Source organism: Diplotaxodon limnothrissa, linkage group LG7 (genome assembly GCF_057381915.1).
Source record: "Diplotaxodon limnothrissa isolate DT_005_m linkage group LG7, D_limnothrissa_male_GT1.1, whole genome shotgun sequence".
Taxonomy (NCBI): Eukaryota; Metazoa; Chordata; class Actinopteri; order Cichliformes; family Cichlidae; genus Diplotaxodon; species Diplotaxodon limnothrissa.
The window spans coordinates 44,861,035-44,867,791 of record NC_140602.1 but is presented as its reverse complement, the minus strand read 5'-3'; positions in this window follow the sequence as shown (position 1 = coordinate 44,867,791).

Below are 6,757 nucleotides of genomic sequence, written 5' to 3'. Positions count from 1 at the left end.
ACAGAGGTTCACTTCATAGATCATATCCCTAAGTTGACTTTGTGATGGAGATCAGCACAAAACTACAAAGTAAGAGATATTTATTTTGTTCTGCATAAGTCTCCCTCTTTTTTAGGGCTTTATTTTTACTTACAAATGTATATTTATGTTCTTTTAATGGAAAAAGATGAAGATCTGTCTTTGATGTTTTGAGAGAGATCGATAGATCTATTACTCAATTTATAAAAACATTTTTGGAATTGGTAAAATATTAGAAAACAAATAGATGGATGGTTACACTGTTATGTGAAGGCTGTGTGCAGGCAGAAATGGTGGACCCAAAATGCAGACGCTCGGAGGCACAACGTGAACTCAAAACAGCTTTAATGCTGAACTCAAAGTAACAAACTTCCAAAATACAAACATTAATGCAGGCAGGAAAAACCAAGACACACAGCATGGATGAGGGTAGATAAGAGTAGATTGCAACACAGACACACACAGGGCTTAAATACACAGAGGGAGCAATCAGGGAATAGGTAAAAGGAGAGAAACACAGCTGGGGCAAATGAGGCCTAACGAGACAAAGGAAGCAAAACCAGACGCATTTACATGACACACGGACTTTCAAAGTAAAACAGGAAACATAACACAGAGACGCGAACTTGACAAGGGGATACAGCTGACAGGGAAGACAGAGCCAGTGTTGCCAACTTAGCGACTTCGTCGCTATATTTAGCGAGTTTTCAGACCCCTTAGTGACTTTTTTTCCAAAAAAAAGTTGCTAAAAAAAGATGTGAAAGCGCGTATCGCTTTTACTCTCAACAAGCAGCGGGTGCTGTAATGCAGTCAGTTCTTCTTTTACTCTTTTAGGCTACGTTCACACTGCAGGTCTTAATGCTCAATTCCGATTTTTTGATCAAATCCGATTTTTTTGTCTGCTCGTTCACACTACAAATAAAATGCGACAGCAAACGAGCTCTAGTGTGAACGCTCAAAGCGGCCCGCATGCGCAAAAGAAGATGTCACACAACGCGCTCTGTTTAGACACAGAGCAAACAATATTGTTTGACTGATGGCCCTTAATATAAAGACTTCGGACTTCACGTTTCCCAATTTTTGCTTTAAGTTATTTTGTTATTTACATAATAATGTAGATAACCTAATAATTATCCTTATTGCTGTTTTAGAGAGGAGCGGTGCTTCAAAGGATAGTTGCAGATTTCTGTCAGAATCTGCAGATTATGCAGTACAAATAAAATGTTCACGTTTCTCCAACGTTGTCTTCCCAGCAGTTTCACCGGATGGCCAGGAAGCGTTCGCGATGTCTTATCGGGCGCTTCTCCGGTGCTGATAATTGGCGTCTGTCTTGTGTCAGTGACGTAAAAGACGGATTTAATGCGACTTGACCGTTCACACAGCAGTCGCTTTCTGAAACATCGGATATGTATCGGATTCAGGACCACATACGAAAGTGACCCAGATCGGATTTGAAAATATTGGATTTGTGCCGTTCACACTGTCATACCATGATCGGATACGGGTCGCATAGGATAAAAAAAAATCGGATTTGATGCGCTTTTGCCTGCAGTGTGAACGTAGCTTTACTCTTATGCTGTTTTGTGGATCACAAGGTTTAAAACTACTTATAAACACACACACACAAAGTAACTCCACCAGAGTGCCTATTTCGGGTCACTTTTGCCGGTCCAAGCCCGGGTAAAGGAGCAGGGTTGGAATTGTGACATTAAAAAAACAATAATTGCTAAAATAAATTTAATTTGTAGTTCTAAATAAACTCTAAATGCATTTAGGACGTTTTTTACTCACTTTATGTCTCTTCCACAATGTTATTTCTCTCTCCAACAACATAGGTTACAATTAGATTAGCATGACCAATTATGCAAATTAGGCGATGACATCATTTAGCGACTTCTAGCGACTTATAGGACAACCAATAGCGATTTTCCTTACTGAGGAGTTGGCAACACTGGACAGAGCAACTAGAGAACAAAGAGACATAAACCATAAGACAGAACTCTAACAAAGAAACCAAAGACTAGCGATGATAAGTAATATAATAAACTCAAAACCCTGGGTCAACGACCCAGGCATCCTAACATACACATTTACACTTAAATAAGAAACTTTTTTTTGCTGCTACAGCTTTATGTTAGCCTGCTGTTATCAGACAATGATAAGATGAAGGATTTGTATGCTTTACTTGACTGTTTTATTGCACTTATCACAAGGTAAAACACCTGTAGGTAAACAATGTTGTGACCAAAGACCCTTCCTGATTTTCTTATTGTAATATTTATCAGACTCTCATATTTCAGATCATTAAACACATTTTTTTATATTCAAATACAAATAAACATAAAACTGTTATTTTTAATTCATTAACCACATTTATTAAACATCCAAGTTCAATATCACAAGCCACAACCAGGCCTCATTACACCTCCTACACATTCTGAATCAAGAAATCACTGAAACAGAACCCGTCTGTCAAAATGACGCAGTCTAAAAGATCTCAAACATCACGCCATGACCTAAAGAAACTGAAAAACAGATCAGAAGCACAGTAACTGACATCTATCAGTCTGTCAATTGGCAGGCGGGACTCAAAGGCAGGACTCTGACAACAGGGTAAATTAAGCTATTTAGCAGATAAACTATTTACAGCAGGAATTAATCCACAGTCTATTCACCAGATCTAGCTCTAACTATAAACTTTATCAAAAAGAAAAGTTTCAAGTCTAATTTTGAAAGTAGGGAGGGTGTCTGTCTCCTGAATCCAAACTGAGAGCTGATTACACAAAAACCTTCTGAGCTGTCCCACCATCTCTATCCACACTAGCCACAAGCCACCAGGCTGTTACTGTAGAGACACGGCAGACATTGCCGGCTTACAGCCAATCCTCCTGAGGTGGTCCATCACCGCCGAAGTTGACCCGTAGTCAAGTTCCATCTCTGACGCTGTCCAGGCCCCATAACTGTTCTACAGCCTTGCACCTCACCAGTGTTTGACTTTGCAGTGCTCTGTTTCTTGTTTTTGTTCACTTGAGCCTACGAGGTAGCTCTTCTGTGTTTGTAACCCTCTTCAACACAAGTTGTTTTGTTTCCCTGATGTATAATTTACAAGATTTGTAAATTGGCATTTAACAGTGTACACTAGGGATGGGAATCAAGAAAGAAACAGTTGCATTATACTCCTAACACAACTTTGGTTCTTTGCAAACATCTGCTGTTTTTTACAGGATGTGTAAAACACTGATGAGCAGTCAGGCTGGTGCCTCCATTTCTACCTATTCATGTTTCCACTGTATAATCACCACCACAGCTACAGTCTCACGCCACACACTTGGGAGTGTGTGGTGTGAGACTGTAGCCTCAGGGTTATATATTTTTAAATGATAATTATGAGACAATGTGTTTCAGTTATTTTACAGAGTAACATGAAAGTAATGTAGCGAGTAGTGTAATGAAGTACTTCTCATTTTTCCCAACACCGATCATAGCAAAGAGGGGAAATACCTCCAACAATGTGTTATCCTGTGGCGGACCACCAGGTGGCTCCACTCACACCCAAGTTGAAGGGAAGTGTTGGGGTGGAGATTTTGGCGCTCACTATATGTGAAGTTCTGAGAGTCAGTTAATAAAGTTGGAGTGAGACACTGAGACCTCTCCTGTCGTTATTACATACCTCCACATTGGTGACCTCTGTAGCGAACATGCTAAGGCTCGACGACGAAGCCAGCTCCGGCCTGGAAGCATCGGCTGCCGCCGGACTTTCACCTCCGCCGATGGCTGCGTTTGCTGTGGCGCTTAAATTGCCGGATTTTTGGCTTCACGATCCTCCTTCATGGTTCGTGCACGTAGAAGCTCAGTTTGCTCTTCGTGGAGTTTCAGCCGACGATACTAAATACCACCATGTGGTGGCCTCACTTGACCCGCTGTCAACCCGCTGCGTGATGACTCTCCTCCGGGACCCCCCAGCCCAAGGCAAGTACGCCGCCCTCAAAGCGCTGCTGCTGCGGCGTTACTCCCTCTCTGATGCTGAGCGGGCCGAGAAACTCCTTTCCCTCGCGGGCCTGGGCGACGGCACCGCTCTCGAGCTCATGGAGAGCATGCTGTCCTTGCTGGGCGCGGATGACGGAGGATTTCTCTTCACCCACCTCTTTCTCCGACAGCTGCCGGCTCCAGTGCGCGCTGGCCTTGCCAACTCCCCGCTATTGGCCACGAAGGATTACCACTCCCTTGCGGAAGAGGCGGATCGCATCCTCCTGGCTACCAGGACTTTCAGCGTCCAGGCGATTGTTCAGGACTCACCAGCGTTTTCCCCCACCCCCTCACCGATGCTCCAGGGGCCCTCCGACTCGTCCACGGTGGCCGGAATCGCTGCACGGCGGCACCGCGGAAAGGGGCTTTGTTTTTATCACCAGCGTTTTGGAGCGAAGGCACGGCGCTGTCTCCCGCCTTGCAGTTTCCAGACCCAGGGAAACGGGCATGTCAGCGCTCTGTAGCAGCCGCGACCGCTGGCAACAAGGAAAGGCTGCTTTTCTTAGAGGACTCCGGCTCGGGGAGGCGTTTCCTGGTGGACTCCGGCTCACAGAAGAGCCTTCTTCCCCCGGCTGGCTCGGACAGGCTAGCTGAGGGCTGCGGGCCATTGCTAACAGCGGCTAATGGCTCTCCCATCAAAACCTTCGGTGAAAGGTTGGTGACTGTTTGCTTTCACGACCGTGACTTTCAGTGGAACTTTGTTGTTGCTGCTAGCTCTGTGCCTATAATAGGCGCTGATTTTCTTTGTGCTCATGGACTGCTGGTTGATGTTGCTAACAGACGTTTAATTGATGCTGTGTCATTTTCCTCATTACCCTGTTTGACTCGGGGTGCTCAGCCCGTGGTGCATGCTAACTCAGTAGATTCGGGTGACGTTTTTCAGTGTTTGCTTTCTGAGTTTCCCTCACTCTCTGTCTCCACTTTCTCGAGCACGGTGACGAAGCATGGGGTGGAGCATTACATAACTACAGTAGGGCCCCCGCCTCGACCCTGCCAAACTGGCTGTCGCTCGAGAAGAATTTGCCACCATGGAGCGTCTGGGCATCGTGCAGCGTTCGAACAGTGCCTGGGCTTCTCCGTTACACATGGTGCCTAAATCTGATGGTCGGTGGCGACCTTGTGGTGATTTCCGCCGTCTTAATAATGTCACAGAGAACGATTGTTATCCCATTCCCCACATCCAAGATTTTTCCGCCCATCTTGCGGGGACCTCGGTTTTTTCGAAGATCGATTTGATACGGGGATATCACCAGGTTCCCGTGCGCGCGGAGGACGTCCCCAAAACCGCCGTAATTACACCTTTTGGCCTTTTCGAGTTTCTGCGCATGCCGTTTGGCCTGAAAGGTGCCGCCCAAACCTTCCAGCGGTTGATGGACTCGGTCTTGCGTGGGCTGCCCTTTGTTTTTGTATATCTTGATGATATACTGGTGGCCAGCAGCTCGAAGGAGCAGCACATGTTCCATCTGCGTCAGGTTTTTCAGCGTTTGGCGGAGTATGGACTGATTATTAATCCGTCTAAATGCCAGTTTGGTTTGCCCGTTCTCGATTTTCTTGGGCACCGTATTTCCGCCGAGGGCGCGGTTCCATTGCCTGACAAAGTCCGAGCTGTTTCGGAATTTCCGCGTCCCATGAATGTTAAGGCACTGCAGGAATTTTTGGGGATGGTGAATTTTTACAACCGTTTTCTCCCCAGAGCGGCACATCTGCTAAAGCCCCTTTATGGGGCGTTAAAAGGTAAGAAAGCTAATGACTCCGTTGACTGGTTTCCGGAAAGCATCCAAGCGTTTTCTGATGCTAAGTCAGCGTTGGCTAATGCTGCCCTTCTGGCCCACCCATCCCCCTCAGCGCCGATTGCGTTGACCACCGATGCGTCGGACATAGCGGTGGGTGCGGTGCTGGAACAGCGAATCTCGGGTGTCTGGCAACCGCTCGCCTTTTTCAGCCGTACGCTACATGACAGCGAACGCAATTACAGTGTTTTTGACAGGGAGCTACTGGCGCTCCACCTGGCGACTCGTCACTTCCGATTTTTTCTCGAGGGTAATCACTTTACCGCATACGTGGACCACAAACCCTTGACGTTTGCCATGTCCAAGGTTTCTGATCCATGGAGTGCACGCCAGCAGCGCCAGTTGGCAGCCATTTCTGAGTTTACCACGGACATTCGGCACGTGGCTGGTAAATCCAATCATGTGGCTGACTGTTTGTCCCGTGCGCTGGTTTCTCCCGTCTTTCTCGGCATAGACTACTCCACCATGGCTGCCGATCAGAGCGGTGACCCGGACATCCTCGCGCTTAAATCCACCCAGACGGGCCTCATACTAGAGGAGAGACCCGTGCAAGACGGTGGTCCCCTCCTCGTCTGTGACGTTTCCACCGGCCGCCCTCGCCCAGTGGTTCCCGCTTCCTGGCGTCGTCAAGTTTTTGACTTGGTACATGCTCTCTCTCATCCAGGGGTCCGGGCCTCTGTTAAGCTGGTCAGCTCTAAATTTGTTTGGCCAGGCCTTCGCAAATCTGTTAAGGAATGGGCGTCGGCGTGCATTCCCTGCCAGCGTGCAAAGGTTCATAAACACACCAAGGCGCCCCGGGAGCCGTTCTTCATACCCAGGTGGCCGGAGGCGGTCCCCCTGGCGTCCACTACTGCAGCAGTGGTGGCCAAGGCGTTTTTGTCAAGCTGGGTCTCGTGTTTCGGCCCACCCGCGGACATTACGTC